Source organism: Gorilla gorilla, chromosome 12, assembly GCF_029281585.2.
Source record: "Gorilla gorilla gorilla isolate KB3781 chromosome 12, NHGRI_mGorGor1-v2.1_pri, whole genome shotgun sequence".
NCBI classification, from domain to species: domain Eukaryota; kingdom Metazoa; phylum Chordata; class Mammalia; order Primates; family Hominidae; genus Gorilla; species Gorilla gorilla.
In genome coordinates, this window is record NC_073236.2 from 129,614,040 (window position 1) to 129,632,122 (window position 18,083).

The 18,083-nt window shown below is 49.3% G+C and overlaps 1 protein-coding gene, 1 long non-coding RNA gene and 1 other non-coding gene across 6 annotated transcripts in view; 2 read left to right on the top strand and 1 right to left on the bottom strand.

Moving 5' to 3' along the window:
• Window positions 1-3,566, bottom strand: part of HPCAL1 (hippocalcin like 1) — a 128,962-nt gene extending 125,396 nt beyond the window's left edge. Inside the window, exon 1 of one of the 2 annotated variants that reach the window (XM_055377482.2) lies at window positions 3,546-3,566. The gene's annotated coding sequence lies outside the window, so the exon portion shown is untranslated. Of the gene's footprint in view, window positions 1-2,725; window positions 3,060-3,545 lie in introns of those variants that run through there. The other variant, XM_055377477.2, reaches the window with a different exon arrangement.
• A 79-nt stretch (window positions 3,567-3,645) lies between these two features.
• Window positions 3,646-17,865, top strand: LOC129531512 (uncharacterized). Of its 3 annotated transcripts, XR_010130059.1 has the most exons (5): window positions 3,646-3,891; window positions 3,963-4,099; window positions 4,910-5,081; window positions 16,419-16,471; window positions 17,098-17,793. It is a non-coding gene; the product is annotated as an uncharacterized lncRNA (long non-coding RNA). The 3 variants fall into 3 exon arrangements; XR_008676723.2 differs by having other exon boundaries at window positions 3,646-4,345; window positions 17,098-17,865; XR_010130060.1 differs by having other exon boundaries at window positions 3,646-4,099; window positions 17,098-17,848.
• Window positions 9,717-9,850, top strand: LOC115933638 (small nucleolar RNA SNORA51). The gene has a single exon (XR_004069504.1). It is a non-coding gene; the product is annotated as a small nucleolar RNA SNORA51 (small nucleolar RNA).
• Window positions 17,866-18,083: the final 218 nt, after the last annotated feature.

Consider the following 18,083-nt stretch of genomic DNA (forward strand, 5'->3'; position numbering starts at 1 on the left):
GAGGAAACAGCTCCAGGGTGAAATGGTGCTAGGTGAGTATGGGGCGCCTGGCTGGGCCGTTTGCACCAAGCGAAGTCCAGTCCTTGTCCTTCCATAGACTGCACTTCTAATTCTGCACAGCCCTGTGGCCAGAAAGGGGACGGAGTGTGTCCACGTTCTTGTATTTCACTTAGAATCTATCTCTAGGAGGGCTTGTTGGAAATAAATGGGTCATTGACTGGAGTTTGGGCAAATCTCTGTTCTTCTGGGGTTTTGACTTGTTCTGGTTTCTCCACAGATCAAAGGACCTTCCATGTATTGGATTCCAAAGACAAAGTCTCCCAAATTGTTATCACACATTGACATTTATGTTCCACCTTAAAAACAGCATAAAAGTGGGACGCAGAGGGAGCAGGCAAGGCTAGAACGTGCCACCGTGGCACCACATCCCACCGCAAGGGAGAGGCAGGGCCCCCGGGCCTTCCCTTTGCCACATTATCCAATAAAACCTCAAGAGCTCAGTAATTACAGGCACTTTCAAAAGTGAAACAGAAATAGATCTAAGGCCAAAACACTGGCTTGCTTGAGACAAAGGGCTGGCTTTAACTAGAAAAAAACAAAAACAAAACAAAACACAAACCTGGGTTTGGGTCTGTCTTCTGAGCTGAGAAAGCCAGACTGATTTTTTTAAATATTATTATGGAATCTGATTATGAGGAAAGAGTAGGCTTCACACCAAAAGCCCTTTTTTCTTGTAGGACATAAAATCATTTGATGAAACAGAAAACAGGGTGCATTCTAAGTGTGCCCCTGTCACTGAGTCAGGATGAAAAATGAGAAAACGAGTTCATTGCATCCCCCTGGCCTGCCATGGCTGGGATTGCAGGGATTCAGTCTCGGCCGAGGGAAACCAAAGGAACCGGACCAGGTTTCTGTTCCTGGCTCCTAAAAGCCCGCAAAGCAGCCCGCCTCTCTGGGAACGCCATCACGTAGCCCCTGACAGTTGGGAAGCGCATCCATACCAAAGGCCGCCCATGCCGTCCCCTCCGCAGCCCAACCCCATGCCGGCGCTCCATTTTGAGAGCCTCCTGCACTGGTGAGATCTGTGGCTCCCTTGGTTAAAGGCGATTTTTTTTCCCCAGAGAAAGACACCAAGGCGATGAAGGGAAAGAATATCGCTCGCTCTGGCCGAGGGCCACCCGACCCCGAGAGCTGGCCTTGCTGCGTACGAGCCAGCGCCGAGGCGCCAGAACTCTCCAGAGAGTGAGTCGTGGTAAGAACTGGGTGCTCGTTCACTGCGGTTCAATTTTACGACTAGTAGGTTTCAAAAGTAAATGTTTTAAATTAAGGTGTGGGACTAGGAGGAGGTGTCCCATGTGGCACCCCCGGCATGAGGCTGGCTGCAAGGGAGCAGGGATGGCAGGGGCTGGGGCTGGGGGTTGTCTAATGCCGAGGCCAGCAGCTGGACTCGGCGTCCTGGCAAACATCCTCCTCTGGTGGAATTGGGGTCAGCCAGGAGGAAAGGGGTGGCCTTTGGCGGCCGGGACACCCCGGGAGCCCGAGATCTGCATGTGCAGGAAGCGCCAATTTTACGCCGTGACTCTCGGACTCCACGAGCTGAGCTGCATCCTCCCGGACTAGGAACTTGTTGAACCAAAGGGTTCTCAACTCCGCAGTCGCTGCCTCCCGGCCAGGAGAGGGACCCCCCACGCTTGCGCGGGAGCCTGGGGGCTGGGGCAGGGCCGGCGCCCAGCGCGGCGCTCTCCGGCACTGGCGGAGGCGGCGCCGCCCGGGAGGTGCTGCAGGAGGCAGCGCAGCTGGCAGCTAAACTTTCTCGAATCTCAGCGCTTCGCGGTTAAGTTAGGGCCAGGGAGAGGCACAAAACACGCCCGGGGAAAATATAAGGCCCCACCCACGATAAAGGGAAAAAAAAAGATTTTAAACAGGAGACGCTAATCCAATTAACACAGCACCTACTGTGTGCGGGGCTTTGGACCAAGAGCTGTCTTCAGTGCGTTCTCATTTCACCTGTCACCACAGCCCCCAAGGGAGGAGCTGTCCTCATTTTAAAGAGAAGCAAACCGCGACCGGGGAAGGTGGCGCGTCTGGCCCAGGTCGCAGTGCGGGTCGCGGGGAGGCCAGGGCTCTCCTCGTCGCCCCATGGCCCTGGGAGGAACGAGCGGATCGCCTCCGCGTGGGCCCCCACCCTTGGCAGAAGCTCACAGGCGACCCACGTGGGCCGCACGGACCTGTTCCCCTGAGGGGCTGGCCCAGCCTGCCCGCGAGGCCCGCGCTTGCCCCGTCGGGTCCCAGCTGTCCTCGAGGCTCCTAAGCTACGCACTGCGCCGACCAGCAGGGACAGGGGGCTCTGGGCGTGGGGCTGGACCGCCCACACCCACCCCGCCACCCCGCTCTGCGCACAGCTGCTCACACACGACACCCGCCAGGCACCGCTCCCCACCAGCAACTGCGCCCCGACACACAATTCCACAAACGCAGTCCAAAATGTGCACACCTAAGGCACACATGGATGCCCACGAGTACACGACATTCGAAAGACACACCACCGTCCGCAGTCACCCACAACTCCACCGCGCAGAGAAACGCGGGCACTCCCGGACACACACACGCGCGCACAACATACACGCAAAGAGCCGGATCGCAGCGCTCGCCGGTGCACACGCCGGGTGCACACGCCCGGGGCACACTCCAGCAGCCAGCAGCCCGCAGCCCGCCCCTTCCCTACCTGCTCCGGCGCAGGACGCGGTCCGCCGGCTTCCCGAGCCCAAGTTCGGCGCCGGCGGCGGCTGCAGCGGGCCCGGGCCGCTGCCCGGGACAAGCGCGCCGAGGCCGGGAGGAGTGACTAGCAGCGCGGGCCTCCGTGCGCCCGCAGCTGCTGCGCCGGCCCTGCGCTCATCGCCGCCCAGAAAGACAAAAGGAAGCCGGCAGCCAGGGAGGGAGCAAGGTGGAGGCGCCCGCCAGTCCGCCCGTCCGCCCGTCCGCTGCCCGCCGCCGCCGCGGCCCGCCTGCCAGCTCCGGGAAGGAAGGGACGCGAAGGCGGGACCTGGAGGCGGGACCCGGAGGCGGGGGCCGGGGCGGGGCGCGCGGCCAGAGGCGGGCGCTCAAGTTTCCTACGGCCCGCCCCCTCCAGGCCCCGCCCCCTCCACGCCCCCTGCCGGACCCTCAGCGCCCGGGTCGGCCCTCGCAGCCCCTGCACCTCGCTGCTCCTCGGCCCTCGCGGCCCAACCCTGGCCCTGCCGGGTCCCAGTGGCTTTCGGGACAGGGGCGGAGCCGGGCACCGGTTCTGTTCCCCTAACCCTTGGCCTCTGGCCTGCTGGTATAGAAGAGGCCGAGAGGCGGCGCCCGGGAGGGGCCAGCCCTGCGCCCGCGCCCCCCGCCCCCACGCAGCAGGAAGTGGCCCGGGCGGCCTAGGAAGGGGAAGAGCCGAGTTGCCCCAGCCCCGCACCCCCAGCCCCAGCCCCGCGTGCAGCTCGCACCCCTTCCCACGCCTGTTCGGGGGAGAGCCCCGGGCCTGGAGTGGGAAGCCTGGCTCCAGCTCTGGTTACCTGCAGTGACTCCCCAGGCCGTTTAGGCGAGTCCATTGGGCCGCCTCTGCCTCGGTTTCCCCACCTAACCACGGAAGGGAACAGAGGCGGGCTTCCTGCGCTCCTCCCTTCTAGGCATCTGTGGTCTTCGGGCTCCACGCGGGAGAGGCGCCGGTCTGGCACCTCCTGCCCAGGGTCGGCGCCTCCTGGCTCTCGGGGAGGGGGGCATCCTCCATCCCCTGCACCTGCCTCGAGAGGAACCAGGGACAGAGCACCCCCACCCCTACCAGGAGCTCCGGAAAAACGGCTTCAGAAGAGCAAATATACACACACACCCACCTCCCGCCCCAAACATCCCCGAAGAAAGGTAACCACAGAAACAGCCAGAAATGTGGAGCTGGGCGATCGTATGAGGCTGAGACAAAACTGTCTTTCTAGCGTCTCTAGGGGAGAGCTTGAATCCCTCCTTCCACTCCTCCTCCACGGAAAACAGAGTGAACTCCTGCTACAGAGGCCGCCAGAGCAACATGCAAGACCAGCTTTGAGGGGAGCGGGCGCGGGGCCTTGCAGGGAAGGTGGGCCGAGCCCAGACCCCTCATTCTTACTTGGCTCTGAAGGCGGAAAGGCAAAGCTAGACCTCGAGGAAGTTCCCCTCCCCGTGGGCCCTACAGTGAGGATTACATGAAGGCGTGTGGGCGGTGGACCAGAGTGCACCGACTGATGACGGCGGCCCGGTACCTGCGGGTGCCATGCCTCCTTCTTAGCCAAGGCCACTCTAGCTCCCCGTGAAGTATCCAGGTAGAAGGCTGGTGGGGTTACAGGTGAGAAGCCGTCGGTGGGGTCCAGGAGCCAGGCCTGGGGAAGCACACGTCACTTCCACACACATCCACGGGCCAGAAGTAGTCGCACAGTCCCACCAGGATGCAAGGGGCTCTGGCAGCTGTGGTCTTCATGAGTGTTTCGGAAGTAAACAAAGCCGGTTTGATGAACACGTAGAAACATCCCTGCCACAGAAACTGAGCAGATTTCTCCCAAGCACAGACAGGGCGAAGGGGCAAAGTCTGTCCACAGACTCACAGGAAGGGAGGTGCATGGCAGACACAGGCAGGAGGTGGCGTTGGGGTGGAAAAGTTCAGGGAGGGCTCAAAAGCAGACCAAGGCCTGTTTCTGAAACCCAGCCCACTCACTGGTTCCTCCACACTTGGCCCATGCTGTTCCTCTCCCATGTGACTTTTCCATCTTCCCCCTCCAACCTGTCACCCATCCATCCTTCAAAACTTAGGTCAGTTAGCTCTCACCTAGTCCTCAGCAGCTTAGCCCGCAGATGCTTCCTCTGTTTCTGAACTTCTAGAGAAACACACTTAACCGCAGACCTCTTATTCCAGGAGTGTATCTCTCTCAGATGAGATACAAGTTGGTCCCTTCCCTTGCGTCCCTCCTGTTCCTTCAAGAGGAGGACTGTCTACCCACCCTGAAGCTTCATGGAGAGAGAGCACACCGTCGTTATTCAATATGTAGTTTTGAATTTAACTAGAGCGAAGAAGAAAGCAAATTCAGGTAAGATGTTGTATAATTTCCTGGGGCTAATGTAACAAGCACCTCCAACTGGGCAACTTGAACAACAGAAATGTGTTGTTTCATAGCTCTGGAGGCTGGAAGTCCAAGATCAAAGTGTTGGCAGGGCTGGCCTCTTTGGAGAGATGTGGGGGGCAGTTTGTTTCATGTCTGTCTCTTAGCTTCTGGTAACCTCATGCATTCCTTGGCTTATGGATGGCCATGTGCGCTCCCTGTGAATTCACATCTTCTCTATATACCTGTCTCTTTTTCCTTTTCATAAGGACACAGTCATTATTGGATTAGGGCACACCCTAATGACCTCATCTTAACTTGATCATCTGCGCAGACCCAATTTCCAAATAAGGTCACATTCACAGGTACCAAGGGTTAGAAGTTCAGCATCTTTTGAGGGAAACAATTCAACCCATAACAGGTGTCATGCTAGATAAACAATTTGTTTTTCATACGATGACTGTAAACAAGACAGAAGTAATTATGATTGTTCTTAATATCTGACTTAGTTTTATGACAATTTTTTTCTAACTTTTATTATAATATACACATAACATAAAATATATCATCTTAATCCTTTTAAAGTGAACAGCTCAGTGGTATTAAATACATTAATGATGTGCAACCAGCACCACCATCCATCTCCAGAACTCTCTTCATCTTGTAAAACTGAAACTCTATACCCATTAAATAATGACTACCTCTCTAATACCTTATATAAGTGGAATCATACAGTATTTCCTTTTTGCAACTGGATTATTTCACTTAGCATAATGTCCTCAAGATTCATCTATGATGTAGTGTATGTCCAAATTTCCTTCCTTTTTAAGGCTGAGTAATATTTCCATGTGTGTGTATACCACATTTTGTTTACCCACTCGTTTGTCAAGAAATCATTGGGTTGCATCCACATTTTAGCAATTATGAATAATGCTGCGATGAACATGGGTACACAAATATCTTTTCAAGATCTTATTTTCAGTTGTTTTGGGTATATACCCAGAAGTGGAATTGCTGGATTATGTGGTCATCTATTTTTAATTTTTTGAAGAAGCATCATAATAATACTTTCCACAGTGTACCATTTTACATTCCGCCAAACAGTGCACAGGGTTCCAATTTCTTCACATCCTCACCGCCAGCACTTGTTGTTGTTGTTGTTGTTGTTGTTTTTGAGATGGAGTCTCGCTCTGTCACCCAGGCTGGAGTGCAGTGGTGTGATCTCGGCTCACTGCAAGCTCTGCCTCGTGGGTTCACGCCATTCTCCTGCCTCAGCCTCCCGAGTAGGTGGAACTACAGGCGTGCGCCACCAGGTCTGGCTAATTTTTGTATTTTTAGTAGAGACGGGGTTTCACCATGTTGGCCAGGCTGGCCTCCAACTCCTGACCTCAAATGATCTTCCCACCGCAGCCTCCCAAAGTGCTGGGATTACAGGCGTGAGACACCGCACCAGCCCGATTTTGCTTTTTGATGCACCAAATTTTTATGAAATCCAATTTGTCTATTTTTCTGTGTTGTCTGTGTCTTTAATGTCATATCCAAGAAATCACTGCCAAATCCAACATTGTGGAGATTTTGCTCCAAGTTTTCTTCTAAAAATTCTATAGTTTTAGGTTACTTTTAGGTCTTTGATCTATTTTGAGTTAATTTTTGTATATGGTGTTAGGTAAGGGTCCAGCTTCATTCTTTTGCATGTAGATATCCAGTTTTCCCAGCACCATTCGTTAAAAAAGCTGTCCTTTTGCCATTAAGTGATCATGGCACCCTTGCCAAAAATCATTTGACCATATATTCAAGGGTTTGTTTCTGGGTTCTCTATTCTATTCTATTGATCTATATGTCAAGCTTTATTCCAGTGCCACACTGTTTTGATTATTGTAGCTTTGTAGTAAGTTTTGAAATCAGGAAGTGTGAGTCCTCCAGCCTTGTTCTTTTTCAAGATTGTTTTGGCTATTCAGGGCCCCTTGAGATTCCATATGAATTTTAGGATGGGTTTTTCTATTTCTGCAAAAAATGTCATTGGGATTTGGACTTTATTGTTTCTGAAGTACCTTTACATACACTATCTCCAACATTCTAAAGATTATTTCCGTATTTTACAGATGAGGAAAGCTATACTTGGAAAAATGAAATGTCCAAGGCCACATATTAGAATCAGCAACAGCCAGGTTTAACAGCCAGATTCAGTGTCATTGTGCTGGGCCCACACAGGCTCTGGAAGAAATACTATTCTTTTTTTAATTCCTTGTAGCACTTTAATACTTGAGTGTATATCCACCAGGGAGAATCTTGCAAATAACATTGTTCCAGCTCACAAACTCCTGCCCCAGAATGTTTGAGGAAGTAGAGGCTAGCTTGTTTCTAGGTACTCTTTTGATTCTATTCCCCAGTTTCATTTGTAATTACAGAGTGGAGAAATGCAGCTGCTGGGAATAGCATGGGTGACGCTGACTTAGGGTAGAGGCAGCATCTCTGGCCACCCAACCTTCCCCTGACCCCAGGAGCTCATAGGCGGAGGAAATGCCCTGATCACTCCCCAGCAGCAGCTGCAACAGGAAACCAAAGCCGTGCCTGGAAAGGGGAGAGTTGGAAATTTACCGTGACCTGTCAGCCAGCAGAATCACTGGATCCTGCCTCAAATCTGTAGATGGACCAGAGCTGGGAAAATTGGATCATTGGGTCAGCTTGTTTATCCCTGAGGCATGCTGTTTTGTAACCACTCCTGATACAGATGCTGTGGCCCATGGCTCATCCAGGAAGTGTGACTCAGAGGCAGGTTCCGATGCCACCCCCCCACCCCCGCTCTTTCCCCTTCATCCTTGCAAGCTCAAGATAAACTAAAATATCCCCTCCCCTGCTGTGGACCACCACCACCCCAATTCCTTTGTTGAAGCCCTAACCTCTAATGTAATTGTATTTGGAGATAGGACTTTTAGGAGGTACTTAACGTTAAAGGAGTTGTAAGTCATAGGATTGGTGGTCTTAGGAAGAGAGGAAAATCTTTCTCTCTCTCCATGCACCAAGGAAACGCCATGCGAGAACACAGCACAAAGGTGACTGTCTACAAGCCAGAAAGTGGGCCCTTACCAGAAAAGGAATCAGCCAGCAGTGCCTTGATCTTGAACTTCCAGCCTTCGGAACTCTGAGAAATAACTTTCTGTTGTTGAAGCCACCCAGTCTGTGGTATTTCATCATGGCAGTCTAAGCATAAGACAGGAAGCATGTCCTGGTACATTTTCTTCTATTTCCCATTCCGTCTGCCCTCTGCCTCTCTCTAATCTCAAGGCCGGGGTCCTGGGACACTGCCCGGCAGGACTAGCGACGTTAAGGACCTGGTTTTGTTTCTTGAGCAGTGCCTTACCCTCTTGCCCTGCTTCCCTGACCCCTCTGCCCGACCATGGCTGCTGGGGAACAGGGTGGGGTATGGGCTGGAGCGGGACTTGCCAGGGGAGGGCTCCGGAACTGCACTGTCCACTCACCGAGCGGCCTTTGGAGGTACCCAGGAAAATGAACAGGACTCCAAGTCAGATAACCCTGGACTCCCAGGCTCTTCTATAAAGTAGATAGCTTGACCTACGACCTACCTCTTGGGGTGGTTGAGAGCCTTAAATGAGCTAACATTGGATGCTCTCAAAAAAAAAAAAAAAGAAAGAAAACTCAATGCCTGTGACCCTACCACTTTGGGAGGCCGAGGCAGGTGGATCACTTGAGCCCGGGAGTTTGAGACCAGCCTGGGCAACATGGTGAAACCCCATCTCTACTAAAATTACAGAAATTAGCCAAGCCTGGTGGTGCATGCCTGTAGTCCCAGCTACTTGGGAGGCTAGGGTGGGAGAATGGCTTGAATCCGGGAGGTGGAGGTTGCAGTGAGTCCAGATCATGCCACTGTACTCCAGCCTGGGTGACAGAGCCAGAGCTTGTCTCAAAAAAAACCCAAAAAACAGCTGCTTTCCTCCTCCCCCACTCGCTGTTCCCTCCTCCTCATTAGCAAACTTAAAGCATTCCCTTTAGCAACCTTGATTAGGCCCCAATCCAGGGTCCCAATTTTCTAATTTGTAAAATGTGCATGTGAATCATGTCTCGCTTGGATTAAAAGAGGCAATGTGTGCAAAGGGCCTCTGGCGAGGTAGCTCCTCAAGAAGTGATGGGCATGTTACTTCATTGTCATGTCCTCACCCTCATCATCATCCTCCCACTGACTGACCACTCTGCCCACACAAATAAAGAAAGCCATCGCATCGCAGCCATCAGTCGGAGCCCACCGGTGCTGGCCCAGCTCAACATACGCTATCGGCATCACCTGAGCAGACACCCAACCTCTCTGAGTTCCTTTCCCCCTGAGGGCTCTCTCTCAGATGACCCAAGGGAGGGAGGCCAAGGCACCAAGGAATGGGAAATGGCTTTGTAAAATGTGAAATGTGCTCCCGGACTACACATCTTCAAGTAGTGTCAGAGGCATTTGAACCAGAGTGACTCCGTCTTGAGTAGGAGCTGGGTAAAATAAGGCTGGGACCTGCTGGACTGCATTCCCCGGAGCTTAGGCATTCTAAGTCACAGGATGAGATAGGAGGTCGACACAAGGTACAGGTCACAAAGACCTTGCTGATAAAACAGGTTGCAGTAGGCCTCCTGGTACTTACCCACAGGCTGCGTTCTTACACTGACTGTACAGAAAGAGGAGCTAGAGTAAACCTACCCAATATACACCTCAGCCCAGGCCCTGTGCCTGGTCTGTATTGTGAATGGGGGGGACATAGAAAAGAAAAAATAAATGAAAAACAAAAAATAAAACAGGTTGCAGTAAAGAAGCTGGGCAAAACCCACCAAAACCAAGATGGTGACAAGAGTGACCTCTGGTCATCCTCACTGCTCATTATACGCTAATTATAATGTGTTAGCCGGCTAAAATACACTCCCACTAGTGCCACGACAGTTTACAAATGCCATGGCAACGTCAGGAAGTTACCATATATGGTCTATAAGGGAGAGGAGCTCTGAGTTCTGGGAGTTGCCCATGTCTTTCCTGGGAAGCTCATGAATAATCCACCCCTTGTTTAGCATATAATCAAGAAATAACTATATCAGTTGAGCAGCCCATGCCCCTGCTCTGCCTATGGAGTAGCCATTCTTTGTTCCTTTACTTTCCTGATAAACTTGCTTTCACTTTACTCTGTGGACTCGCTCCCAATTCCTTCTTGTGCGAGGTCCAAGAACCCGCTGTTAGGGTCTGGACTGGGACCCCTTTGTGGTGACAGTAGTGGCTCCACAGAGTTGGGTTGGACTTCTGTGCCCTTGCTGGTTTACACAGTGGGGTGGAGGCAAGCCTGAGGCCATGACACATGGTTGTCCAGTACAGGTTGGGATGCCACATCAGCGGCAGCTCAGGCCCCAACATGGAAGTCAGAAGCCCCAGCCTGGGGCTCCGCACAACACACAGACATCTTTTCCATGTCAGTGGAGAGAGGGGAGGAGCCCAGAGTCTGGCTGGCTGCAGAACGCTCATGCTAAAACACAAAACCCAAAGCCAAACACAAGCAGCAGCTCTGACCTCTGCTTCAAACCAGTTTGAACCGGAAAAGGCTGCCTGCCTTTCCAGCTCTGCTTCTGATGATGGTTCCTGTTCTGGGAGCTAGAGCTCCTGGTGCATATGCCAAGGACATGCCCTGCAAGGAACAGTAGGTGAATTTCTCCCTGAAACATATAGCTCCATGACTAATGGGGGATGGACGTAATGTTAATCATATATGTATATATACATATTATTACTTCAACATGTAATCAATCTAAAAATTACAAAATGAGATATTTTGTATTTTTTTATACTACTAAGTCTTTGAAATTCAGTGTGTGTTCTACACTTACAGCATTTCTTAATTTGGACTAGCTGCAATTCAAGTGCTTGATAGTCATATGTGGCTAGTGGCTAACACATTGGACAGCACACATAGAGACCTGTGAATGCAAAACTTTAGGGTACATCAGAATCCCCTGCGGGGCTTGTTAAAATGCTGATTGCTAGGCCCCACCCCCAGAGTTTCAGATTCAGCAAGTCTGGAGTGTTGCCTGGGAATTTGCATTTCTGACAAGTTTCTATGTAATGCTGCTGGTCCAGGCACCACACTTTGAGAACTACTGGCCTGGATAGTCCTCTGAGGCAAGCAAGAAACATGCTTTCTAGTTTACCTCTGGGGAAACTATATCATTATTACAAAGCTACAGTAATCAAGACGGTGTGGTACTGCCATAAGGACAGAGATCTAGATGAATGGAATAAAATTGAAAATGTAGAGATAAACTCTCTCAATGATTGTCAGTTGATTTTTGGCAAAGATGCCAAGACAATTCAATGGGAAAAAAGAATAGTCTTTCCAGCAAATGGTGCTGGACAACAGGATGGCGAAATTCATTTTATTTTATTTTTGAAACAGAATTTCACTCTTGTTGCCCAGGCTGGTGTGCAATAGTGCAACCTTGGCTCACTGCAGCTTCCGCCTCCTGGATTCAAGTGATTCTCCAAGGGATGGCCAAATTCAAAAAAATAAAGTTGGATCCCTACCTCACACCATATACAAAAATTAACTCAAAATGGATCAGACCTAAATGTAAGAGCTAAAAGCATAAAACTCTTAGAAGAAAACATAAGCATAAATATTCATGACCTTGTATTAGGCAGTAGTTTATTAGATATGACACCAAAAAGCTCAGGCAACCAAAGAAAAGGTTGATAAGTTGGACTTTATCAAAATGAAAAACTTTTTTGCTTCAAAGGACACCATTGGGAAAGTGAAAAGAAAGCCCACAGAATGGGAGAAGATATTTGCAAGTCATGTATCTGACAAGGGACTTGCATCTAGAATATATGCAGAACTCTTACAAGTCAACAATGAAACAATAAGTAAAATTGGGTCAGATGACCCAATTTTAAAAATAAGAAAGGATATAAGTAGACCTTTCTCCAAGGAAGATATACATTGGCCAATAAGCACATGAAAATAAGTTCAACATCATTAGTCACCAAGGAAATGCAAATCAGAACCTCAGTGAGATACCACCTCACACTGCTAGGGTGGCTGGAATTCAAAAGGTGGACAATAACAGGAGAGGTGAGGATGTGGGGGAACTGGAACCCACACACAGTGGTGGTGGAAATACAAAATGGTGTATTGGCTGTGAAAAACAGTGTGGCAGTTCTCAAAAAGTTAAACATAGAGGCTACCATATGACCCTGCAATTCTGTGCCTGGGTATGTACCCCAGAAAAGTGAAAAGCTATGTCCACACAAAAACTTGCATGTGAATCCTGATAGCAAGACTACTCATGATACTAACAAAGTGGAAACAATCCCAAGACCCATCATTGAAGAATGGATAAACAAAATGTGGTGTATCTGTATCATGGAACGTTATCCAGCCATAAACAGAAATGAAATGCGGTTACATACTGCAACATGTTGAACCCCAAAAACATTATGCAACCTGAAAGAAGCCAGACACAAAAGGCCACATACTGTATGATCTTATCTATATGAAATGCCCAGAATAGGCAAGTCCATACAGACCAACAATTAATGTGTGGCCTCCAGAGGCTGATGGCAAAAGAGCGTGACCACTAGTAGGGACAGGGTTTCTTTCTGGAATTAGAGTGGTGGTGATGGTTGCACAGCTTTGTGAATATACTGAAAACCTGAGTTGCATACTTTAAAAATAAATATGCCTTTTTAAAAAGCGGAAAGGAGGACATTTACCTAAAATCATATAGATAATAAATGTCAGGTGGGAGCCAGCCCCTGGACTACAGATGCCTAAGGAAGGTTTTTTCCTCCATACCTTACCTGGCCTGTGGGGTGCCACTTTTTTTTTTTTCTTTTGAGACAGAGTCTGGTTATGTTGCCCAAGCTGGAATGCAGTGGCTCTATTATAGCTCACTACAACTTCAAATGCTCAGGATCAAGCAATCCTCCCATCTCAGCTTCTGAGTAGCTGGGACTACAGGGATGTGCCACCACAACTGGCTAACTTTTAAATTTTTAGTAGAGACGGGGTCTCACTATGTTGCCCAGGGAGATCTCAAGCTTCTGGCCTCAAGCAATATTCCCGCCTCAGTCTCCTAAAGCCTCTATCCCAGCCAGGGACTACACTTTCTTAAGTACTGCTGGAACATGACATTAGAGGAAACCTGAAGGGCAAAACCCTCTTATAAAGTGAAAGAGAAATTTAACAGAAGAAAAAAATCCAAATGGCCAATAAATGTAAGAAAGATGCTCAACTTTATCCAGGACGAGGAAAGGCAAAATAGTCACAGTGAGATCGTATTTCCCACCCAGCCATGCCAGGGATGGAGAAGGAGGTGGAGCGGGGGTGGGTTCCACACACACTGGGGAGGAGTGTAAATTGGGAAAAGCACTTTGGAGAGCAATCTGGCAAAATCTAGGAAGGTTGAAGAGGCGCGTCCTCAGCCCAGCAATTGCTCCCTCTGGTTACCTACCCTCAGGAAACTTCCCTGCAGAGTCCAGAAGCCATGTTCAAGGACGCCATTGCAACATTGTATGACAGAACTGAAAGCAGCCCCAATGTCCAGCAATAGAGGGAGGAGTACATACAGCATGTGATATTCTCACTACAGACTACTGAAACGCAGTTAAAACCAACTAGCTAGACATGTGAATCAATATGGATTAATCTCTGAAGTGATGTTGAATTTTAAAAAGCAAGGAATAGAACCATATAGTAAGTTACTGTATACGTGCATTTAAAACATGCAACACAACATAGTGTATATTTAGGCCAGGCACGGTGGCTCACATCTGCAATCCCGGCACTTTGGGAGGCCGAGGCAAGCGGGTCACCTGAGGTCGGGAGTTGGAGACCAGCCGGGCCAACATGGTGAAACGCCGTCTCTACTAAAAATACAAAAATTAGCCAGGTGTGGTGGTGGACACCTGTAGTCCCAGCTATTTGGGAGGCTGAGGCATGAGAATTGCTAGAACCCGGAGGCAGAGGTTGCAGTGAGCTGAGATGGTGCCACTGTACTCCAGTCTGGGTGACCAAGGGAGACTCCATCTCAAAAAAAAATATATATATATGTGTGTGTGTATATATGTGTATATGTTCATATATACATATACGTATATATGTATATGCGTGTGTATACATATATGTATATATGCGTGTGTATACATATATGTATATATGTATATATGTGTGTGTGTATATATATAATGAGAGAGAGAGTATATTTGAATAGATTAGAATGTGGTAAAAGTATCAGACAGAATGTAGATTCAGGGTAGTGATTGCTTCTGGGACAGGGCAGGTGAGAGAGACTGGGGTGATAGAAAGGAGACTTCACCTGCACCTGACATTGCATTGTTTCCAAATACACTGTTTTTGGAAACAATAATAAATTTTAATAATAAAACAGTGTTTTTGGAAACAATAATATATGCGTGTCTGATATATTATTCTCTGTACTCCTCTATATTTAAAAATATTTTTCATTTAAAAAGTAGCATTTAAAAAGCATCCCTTATCCCTTATTTCATCTCTTGTTAACTCTGGATTCTGCTCTATGGTAACATCCAGCCTGTCTAACAGTCAAGGTTCCAGGAACATTGGCTTTTGGGAAGACAGTCCTGGAACCAAGTAGAGGGGAAGCTGTAGGTGTGGACGGAGGGGATGGTTGATAGAGAACTGGTGGGCTGAGTTCCGGAGAAGCCTCAGGCGGCATGCCGAAATGAAGGTGGGAATGGGAGGCAGTGGGGTGTTCCTGGGGCAGAAGAATGCCAGTGGCTCAGAAGGATATGACATGCCAGGTCTTTCGAGTAGGGTCAGAGAAGTCACTGTGAAGCTTACAGTGAAGAAGGACCAGGCCAGGAGCACGCATCGCCAAAGTCACGTATGTCGAAAGACGTCAGAAATGGCCACTAGAGACACTCATCCCCAACAAGGGGCGGCTCAGGAGACAGAAGACAGAAGGGATCTGAAACCCCTGCCTCCCAGGCGTGGCGGTGATACCGGGAGGGGATCCAGGAAGAGCACACGGAGAACTCGGAGGAAGATGAGCAGGGGCTTGGGAGGCGCAGAGCTCTCCTGACACTCCTGGCCCTGACCCCAAGGCCAGGCCTCTGCTGCCCTCACAGCTTCGGGACCCACCAAGCGCCAGGCATGTGCCCATCAGACAAATCACACAGAGAGCAGGGGCTATGGACAGGCAGAGCCCTGGAGGCCTATGGTAGATTCATGGGTACCAGGGCCTGGGGTGCAGGAGAGTGTGGAGTGGCTGCTGGGGGGTGCAGGGCAGATGCGAGAAGTACCCTCACATCTAAGTAGCCCTGGGGGAAACCAGCAGCACACGTGGTATCCTGGCCATGGCGATGTACCTCCTGACTCCCAACAGTGCCAAGACATCCACTGCCTCAGTGGTTGCGGGTGTTGCCTGCTGATGGCTCATGGCTGAGTCACTCCCTGGGTACTGCCGTAGGCTAAGGTTCGCATGTCCCCAGGGATAGCCCACTTCCGATGACTGGTCAGTGTGGGCACACCAAGGCTCAGGCCCCTGCCCAGGCCATCTCTGAAGCCATAGAGCATCCTCTGTGGGGGCTGCCCCATCCTGTGGCCCCGCACTTACTACACAGGTGTGTCCCTGAAGGCCCTCTCTATTAAACCTCCTGCTGGCGAATCTCATCTCCAAATCTGTTTCCCAGGAAACCGATCTAAAGCACAGGGTGTCTAACGATGGTCTGGAGTTATCAAGAAAACATTACAGTGTTTAGGGGCCTCTATTTGAAGCTGTAATATATCTATATTCAGTTTTGCATTAGAATCAGCTGCAAATAATAGAGGCCTGGAAAATATTGGCTTCAGCGAGATGAACGTTTAGTTCTTCCTCTTGGAAAAGTAGCCCAGGGCAAAATGAATCTATAGGACAGAAAGCAGATAGGTGGTTACTGCGGCAGGTGTGGTGGGGGAGGAGCACTGAAGATGGGCTGCCAGGGGTACAAGGAAGCTTCTGTGATTTGTGGGAATGCTCTGTATCTTAACTGAGATGGCATTTGCGTGGGTGTCAACATTTGTCAAAACTCGTTGAATTAAACTCTTAAAATGGGTGCATTTTATTTTCTCTGAATTGTAACTCAGTAAAGTTGATTGATTTTCTTTTTTTAAGTAGCTGAGAGGCAGACAGTCTGGGAATAAAATGGCAGTGCCAGGTAATGGGGACCCAGTCTTCTTATCTCCTGTTTCTCTGCCCTGCATGGTCTTTATTCCCGAAGTCACATCATGGCCCAGAATGGCTGCAAAACCTCCAGCATTTACTTCCTTATTCCAGGTGGACGGAAGAAGAAAAGGGAAAAGGGCTGTCCCCATCCTTCTAAGGAGATGGTAAGTGCAACACAACACTTCTGCTCACGACTCTTCAGCCAGAACTTCATCACACAGCCTATTAAGAAGGCCAGAAAATGTGTAATCCTTTAACTGGGATCTTTGCAGTTCCAAAAACTTGGGGATCCTATTATTAAGGAATAGGAGGAACATGGGGCCATTCTCACCATATCTTAGAAAATTTCCATGAAAAAGTAGTTGAAATAAAATAGAGCATGTGTGAGGAGAAGCACTAGGAACTGACCATGTGGGTGTGTTAAGACTTTCCCAGTGAGGTGCAGGGTCATCGTGTTGGCACACACTTGTGTCAATGCTGCCAAGACAGATCTAGGATCTGCAAAGATCCAACTTCCAATGCAAAAGTTATCTCATTTTCCTAGTAGATTTGTCATTCCTAGGGCTGGAGGAGGAAGGGCAGGCAGGCTTTGGAGAGAAATGGAAAGTAACTCTAAAATGTATGTGGCTTCTTTTAGGGGTTGATGAAAATATCCTAAATTTTATTGTGGTGATGGGTGCACAACTCTGTGAATCTGTGGAAGACCATTGAAATGTGCATTTTAAATGGGTGAATTGTGTGGTATGTACATTGTATCTCAATAAAACTGTTAAATTTTTTTTCCGGCCAGGTGCAGTGGCTCACCTTTGGGAGGCCGAGGCAGGCAGATCACTTGAGCTCAGCAGTTTGAGACCAGCCTGGGTAACATAGTGAAACCCCATCTCTACAAAAATAAAAAAGTTAGCCAGACATGGCAGCGCACACCTGTGGTCCCAGCTACTCAGGAGGCTGTGGCAGAAGTATGCCTTGAGCCAAAGAGGCAGAGATTGCAGTGAGCCAAGATCATGCTACTGCACTCCAGCCTGGGCAACGAAGCAAGACTCTGTCTCAGAAAAAAAAAAAATTATCATTTTTCTCTGTCCACTTGGTGGGTCAACTGAATGGTATTTCTGTGTCTTCTACTCTCCTCCCACTTGGAAACCCACTGAGATGCTCTTCCGAAGTCCAGTGCATGCTGGGCCACACGAGACAGAGCTCAGGCTGGAGGAGGCTCATACCCACCCCTCTAGACACTTATCAAAATACTTCCCACCTTTGAATCAAGTGGAAAAAGAGGCTCTCCAGTCAAAAGCCGCGACTGTATAGAAAGCCCTGAGTTGCCCAATCTGTTCACATGGCATCACCAACCTCTGTGTCATCATCAAGCTGTCCAGGGGACTCGATGGCCACCTGGCCAGGAACTGCAGGCTGATTGGAAGCTGTTGTTCCCATTGTATAATCACACACATCATAAAATAATCAGTCTTGTCTCTATTTACAATTTTGATGTTTTGTTCATCACAAATTTTTATATTAATTTTTAGTTTAACAAACATTGCACTAAAATAATGTTTCTCTTGATGACCGAGTTTGGGTGCCCTTTCTATTCTGTGTACAAGATGAGAGCCTCACTGGCCTCCCCCGATCCTGGCACTGCCGGAGGCTTTCCTGCGCCCCCTGTGTACTTGTAAGTGCTTATGGAATAGTCTAATGCCACCATTTTGTTATAAGCTGAATATTTGCCTGTCTTCAAAAGTGTGAGTTCATCAAAATGTGGGCTTCCTGCAGGCAGGGGCT